Source organism: Populus nigra, chromosome 2 (genome assembly GCF_951802175.1).
Source record: "Populus nigra chromosome 2, ddPopNigr1.1, whole genome shotgun sequence".
NCBI lineage: Eukaryota > Viridiplantae > Streptophyta > Magnoliopsida > Malpighiales > Salicaceae > Populus > Populus nigra.
Genome location: NC_084853.1, coordinates 26,861,334 through 26,868,833, shown reverse-complemented (window position 1 = coordinate 26,868,833; position 7,500 = coordinate 26,861,334).

The following is a 7,500-nucleotide window of genomic DNA, read 5'->3' as shown; positions in this document are numbered from 1 at the left end:
TCGCTGTTGGCCACACAATTCAGCTGCGAAAACTGATTCAATGCAGGTCGTACAGTTCGGCAACGAAAACTGGTTCGCTACCGGCCCCACAATTCGACAGCGAAAACTGTTTCGCTGCAACCACCACAATTTCGGTAGCAAATGCTCCTTTCGTTGCAACCAACACGCTTTTGGAAGCAAATGCTAATTCGCTGCAAGCAACTCGATTTCGACAACGAATCACACTTCTGCTACAAACAACACAACTTCGACAGTGAACACAGATTCACTGCAGACAACAAAACTTCGCAACCAAACTTGATTCGCTACGGACAACACAAATTTGGCAGCGAACACCAGATTTGATACGGACAACACAAATTTCACAGAGAACACCTGATTAGTTGTGGACAACACAAATTCAACAACAAAAACCCTATTTGCAGCGGACAACATAAATTTGACAGCAAACACCTGATTCGTTGCGGACAACACAAATTTGGCAGAGAACACCTGATTCGCTGCAGACGACACAAATTTGAAAGAGAACTCCTGACTCGCTGGGGATGCCACAAATTTGACAGTGAACACCTGACTCGCTGCGGACAACAAATTTCAGTAGCGAAAAACTTGATTTGCTACGGACAACACCAATTCAGCAGCAAACACCTGATTCGCTTCACTGTGTACAACACAATGCGGTAGCAAACACCATATTTGCTGCGAACAACACAAATTCAGCAATAACACCTGATTCGCTTCATGGCGGACAACATAATTTGGCAGCGAGCAACTAATTCGCTGCAGAAATCAAAATTTTGCAGCGACCACTTGATTAACGGCGGACAACACAAATTCAGCAACGAACACCTGATTCGCTTCGCTACAGACCACAAAATTCCACGGTGAAAACCTGAATCGCTTTGCTGCGGACAACATGATTCAACAGCGAAAACCTGATTTGCTTCGGATGACACAAATTCGACAGTGAACACCTAATTCGCTGGCGACAACACAAATTCCGCTGCGAACACCTGAATCGCTGCAGACAACACAATTCAGCAGAGAACACTTGATTTACTGTCGACCACACAACTCGCCAGCGAACACCTGATTTGCTGTCGAACACACAATTCGGCAGCGAACACCTGAATTGCTTCGCGGCGGACAACACATATTCCGTAGCAAACACCTGATTCGCTGCGAACAACATAAATTCGGCAGCGAACACCTGATTCGCTGCAGAATACACAATTCGGCATCGAACACCATATTCGCTACGGATAACATAATTCAGCAACGAACACCTGTTTCGATGTGGAGTACACAATTCGGCACCAAACACCTGATTCGCGGTGGAGTACACAATTCAGCTCCAAACACCTGATTCGCTTCGTTGCCGACACAACAATTCGGTAACGAACACCTGATTCGCTGCGAACAACATAAATTCGACACCGAACACCTAATTCGCTGCGGACCACCCAAATTCAGCAGCGACCACTAGATTCTCTGCGGGCATCACAAATTCAGCAAAGAACAACTAATTCGCTGTGGAGTCCTTAATTCGGCAGCGAACACCTAATTCGCTGCGGACAATACAAATCTGGCAACGAACACCTGATTTGCTGCGAAACACACAAATCTAGCAGCAAACACCTGATTCGCTTAGCGACGGACAACATAATTCAGCAGCAAATACTTGATTTGCTGCGGACAACACAAATTTGGCAGCGAGCAAATGATTCGCTGCGAACATCAATATCCAGCAGCGAATACCTGATTCGCTGCCGAGAACCCAAATTCCGCAGCGAACACCTAATTCGCTGCGGACAACACAAATTCGGCAGCAAAAACCAGATTCGCTGACGACAACACAAATTCCGCAGCGAACACCTGATTCGCTGCGGACAACAAAATTCAGCACTGAACACCTGATTCGCTGCAGAATACACAATTCAACATCGAACACTTGATTCGCTGTGGACAACACAATTCGGCAGTGAACACCTGTTTCGATGTGGAGTACACAATTCGGCACCAAACACCTAATTCACGGCGGAGTACACGATTCAGCTCCAAACACCTAATTTGCTTCGCTGCCGACACCACAATTCGGCAGCAAACACCTGATTCGCTGCATACAACACAATTTCATGGTAAAAACATGATTCGCTTCACTTTGCTGCGGACAACACTATTAGGCGGCGAAAACCTGATTCACTTCGTTGCGGACAACACCATTTCGCAGCGAAAACCTGATTCGTTCATAGCGGACAACACAATTCAGCAGGGAAAACCTGATTGGCTGCGGACGACACAAATTCGGCAGCGCACACCTCATTCGCAACGGATAACACAATTCGGCACCGAACACCTGATTCGCTGCAAACAACATAATTTCCGCAAGGAACACCTCATTCGCTGCGGACTACACAAATTTGAAAGAGTACTACTGATTCACTGGGGATGCCAAAAATTCAGCAGCGACCACCTGACTCGCTGCGGACAATACAATTCAGTAGAGAAAACCTGATTCACTGTGGACAACACAAATTCGACAGCGAAAACCTGATTCGCTGCGGACAACACAAATTCAAAAGAGAACTCCTGATTCGCTGGAAACGCCACAGATTCAACAGCGAACACCTGATTCTCAGCGGACAACACAAATTCCGCAGCTAACACCTGATTAGCTGCGAACAACACAAATTCAGCAACGAATACCTGTTTCAATGTGGAGTACACAATTCGACACCAAACACCTGATACACGGTAGAGTACATAATTCAGCTCCAAACACCTGATTTGCTTCGCTACCGACACCATAATTCGACAGCAAACACCTGATTCGCTGCGAACAACACAAATTCAGCAACGAATACCTGTTTCAATGTGGAGTACACAATTCGACACCAAACACCTGATACGCGGTAGAGTACATAATTCAGCTCCAAACACCTGATTTGCTTCGCTACCGACACCATAATTCGACAGCAAACACCTGATTCGCTGCATACAACACAATTTCATGGTGAAAACATGATTCGCTTCACTTCGCTGTGAACAACACTATTAGGCGGCGAAAACCTGATTCACTTCACTGCGGACAACACCATTCTGCAGTGAAAACCTGATTCGTTTGCAGCGGACAACACCATTCGGCAGGGAAAACCTGATTGGCTGCGGACGACACAAATTCGGCAGCGCACACCTCATTCGCAGCGGATAACACAATTCGGCATCGAACACCTGATTCGCTGCAGATAACACAATTTCCGTAGGGAACACCTCATTCGTTGCGGACTACACAAATTTGAAAGAGAACTACTGATTCGATGGGGATGCTATAAATTCAGCAGCGACCACATGACTCGCTGCGGATAACACAATGTGGTAGAGAAAACCTGATTCGCTGCGGACAACACAAATTCAAAAGAGAACTCCTGATTCGCTGGAGACGCCACAAATTCAGCAGCGAACACCTGATTCCTAACGGACAACACAAACTCAACAGCGAACACCAGATTTGGTGCGGACAACACAAATTCGGCAGCAAAAACCCCATTCGCTGCAGACAACACAAATTCGATAGCGAACACCCGATTTGCTTTGCTGCGGATAACACAAATCTTGCAGCGAACACCTGATTTGTTGCGGAACACACAAATCCGGCAGTGAACACCTGATTCGCTTCACGGTGAACAACATAATTCAGCAGCGAATACCTGATTCGATTTGCTGCGGACAACACAAATTTGGCAATGAGCAACTGATTTGCTGTGGACATCAATATTGGGCAGCGAACACCTGATTCGCTGCCAAGAACCCAAATTCCGCAACGAACACCTGATTCGCTGCGGACAACACAATTCGGGAGCAAAACCTGATTCGCTACGGACAACATAAATTCAGCAGCAAAAACCAGATTTGCTGATGACAACACAAATTCGACAGCGAACACCTGATTCGCTGCGAACAACACAATTCGACAGCGAACACCTGTTTCGATGTGGACTACACAATTCGGCACCAAACACCTGATTAGCGGTGGAGTACACAATTCAGCTCCAAACACCTGATTCACTTCGTTGCCGACACCACAATTCGGCAGCGAACACCTGATTAGTTGCAGACAACACAAATTCAGCACCGAACACCTAATTCGTTGTGGACCACCCAAATTCAGCAGCAACCACCAGATTCTCTGCGTACATCACAAATTTAGCAAAGAACAACTGATTCGCTGTGGAGTCCTTAATTCGACAACGAACACCTGATTCGCTGCGGACGACACAAATTCAGTAGCGAAATCCTGACTCGCTGCAGACGACACAAATTCGGCAGTGAACACCTGTTTCGCTGCGAACGAAACAAATTTGAAAGTGAACTCCTGGTTCGCTGGGGACGCCACAAATTCAACAGTGAACACCTGAGTCCCTACAGACAATACAAATTTGGCAGCGAACACCTGATTCACTACGGAGTACACAATTCAACACCGAACACTTGATTCCCTGTGGATAACACAATTCAGCATCGAACACATGATTCGCTGCGGACAACACAAATTTGATAGCCAAACCATGATTCGCTTCGCTGCCAACACCACAAATTGACAGTGAAAACCTGATTCGCTTCCCAGGGGACAACACAAATGCGGCAGCCAAAACCTGATTCGCTTCGCTGAGGACAACATGATTTAACAGCTAAAACTTGATTCGCTACGAATGACACATATTCGGCAGCGAACACCTGATTCATGATTATGATTATTTGATGTAGATTTTAACTTGATAATGTTTGTACTAAATTCCAAATATAGTAGTTAAATGATCCTTAGTTTAATTTATAGGTGATCGTGTTCCAATTATTGTATGGATGATTCAAATGGAAAATTTCAATTACAAATTTTATATTGGTGTAGTTTGATTTAATTGCTAAGTCAATGGCTTTCAAAAAAAATTACTAAGAAATAAGAAATTATTAAACTTTTATATGAGGCTTAAATAACATAGAATGGGGATGTTACATTATGCTTTTATATTTTGAAGATTTGATTATTTTATATTGATGAGTATATAGATGTGGTGAACCATAATGAAATGTGATGGATGTAAAGTGTTGAATTTTAATGTGATGAGTCTAGAATAATTAAACAATGAATGAAATGTGGATTGGTTGAATATTGAAGTGTAACAGATTTTTAGTTGATAACTTGAAATCTACTGGTATAGAGGAGATTTTGCCGAAATCTTGGTACATCTCCAAATCTAAAATTTGAATTTTTTTAAGAAAAAAATAGGATAACTACTCACCTTTTGTGTAATTTGCTTGAAAAAGATCAAGATCTCTCTCTCTCTCTCTCTCTCTCTCTCTCTCTCTCTCTCTCTCTCTCTCTCTCTCTCTCTCTCTCTCTCTCTCTCTCTCTCTCTCTCTGTGTGTGTGTGGGGGGGGGGGACTCTAAGCCTATGTCTATGGCTCTATGCTACGTGCTTTGTGGGATCCTATGAAAAGAAAAACAATTACAAAGTTAAATTTTTAACTAATTAAATGTTAAAAGATAAAATTAATTAAAAAAATAAAAATAAACAATTTAAATCAAACCGAGTTAACATGTTAAATTCACAATCTAAATATGAGATTTGGATAATTTCATGAAAAGAAAGTAAAAAAAAATTACGAAGCTTCATTTCCAATATATCTAATATTAAAGGTTGGAATCGAGAAAAAGAAACTAATTTTATGAGATGAGGATAATGTTAGGTTCCCAAATATCATATACACAATGAAAACTATGAAATAAAATTATTTAGGAATCCTTAGGATCCTATTAAACAGATCTAGAGTTGGATTTATTACCTGAATATCTAATTTTTTTTAGCTTTGAATAATTATTTAAAGGTTAGGTTGTTACAAACCATAAGTCATTCAATTATCCAACTTCCAATGATAATCCACACAAATTACCCATAAGAAATATCCTAAATTTCTATTTAGAAGAGAGGAATTGTTATGCTTAGTGTGGTAGCTTTAATTCTGTGTTTTTGGTAGTTTTTCTATTTAACAGACAACAACTAAAAAAATAACAGGTATGGCTTGCTATTTATAAGAAAATCTGAAAAACAATATAAATTGACAAACTATTAATTTTCCCCTAAATAATATCCATATATTAATTAAGGATAATTTTAGAAATTAACTCAATCCAAGTCTAATTTTAGAAATTAACTCAATCCAAGTCCTTACTTGATTTTTCTAGGTTTAGAAATATAATTCATGTATTAATTATATTCTGGTCCTCAATATCTAAAATATATTTTAATCAAGTCATACTTAATTAAATCATTACAGTTTAATTTCTGACTATTGGTTTTTAACGTGTGTGACTCATTAGGTTCCTAATATGTTGACCCAAATATAAACTATAATTCTAATTAAATAGAATTAATTAAATTACACAATTTAATCTACTATCAATTAAAAAATTGATTAATTTAAATTTTAAGATCAAGTGTGCATCGCCTAACAACGTGTCATAAGCCCTCAAATATTAGAAAAGTTATTAGTGGTTTGACTAACCTTTCAGTAATCGGTTTCTCAATGTGATTAATATCCTTTCATCAATAATATTTTGATTTAACATTAAGGCATATAATATGTCTGTCATTTTAAATCATATTTGTTCTCTATATGATAGTCATTAATCGTGTAAATAAGATTTGAAAACTCTTTTCAAATCTCATTCCACATTGGCTAAAGATTTCTTAGTCAATACTATTAGAGAACAGATGAAACATTTTCTCTAATACACTTAGGGTGATAAATCCTCTCTTGATTACTCAAGTGCTTTCATATACTTCATGCTATACTCAATGTTTGCCCCTTTGCAAAATATTTTTGTCTCATGAATTTTTTTTTTACTCTAAATTCATTAATCTAATATTATACGAATATTAAATATAAATTAAACATTTATTAATAATAAATATGTATTTACATAAATATAATAATACCACATATAATCAACCAAATAACTACAAGACATATTAAACTAAAAAGAAATCCACAAGCTCATTTTCAATTACCATGCATCAATTTTATTTGGTTCTCCAGATTTTATATCTTACCATTTAATATTTGATTTAATGGTATTTTTTCCTTCAGCTATTAGAATTGTGGCACATTCAAATATCTATTATCAATTTGATAAATTTGATAAATTTTATTCTTTAACTATATGTTTTGAGTAAATATTATCCCTTCATGTGATTTGATTATTATCACTAACCAAAAATCCTTTAAAAAATCAGTTTTTGGTATTTTGAGCTGAAAGTTTTCACATATATTAATAAATATTCAATCTATTTTAAAAAAAAAATTAAATATCTATAGAACTGAAACAGGAAGAAATGCTCATTTAATAAAACTGAAACATAATGGGCCCAATAACTCGGCCCACCTGCAACTAGAAGCCTTTCTTCTAAGGCTGTGTTTGTTTCTCGAAAAATGATTTTCGAG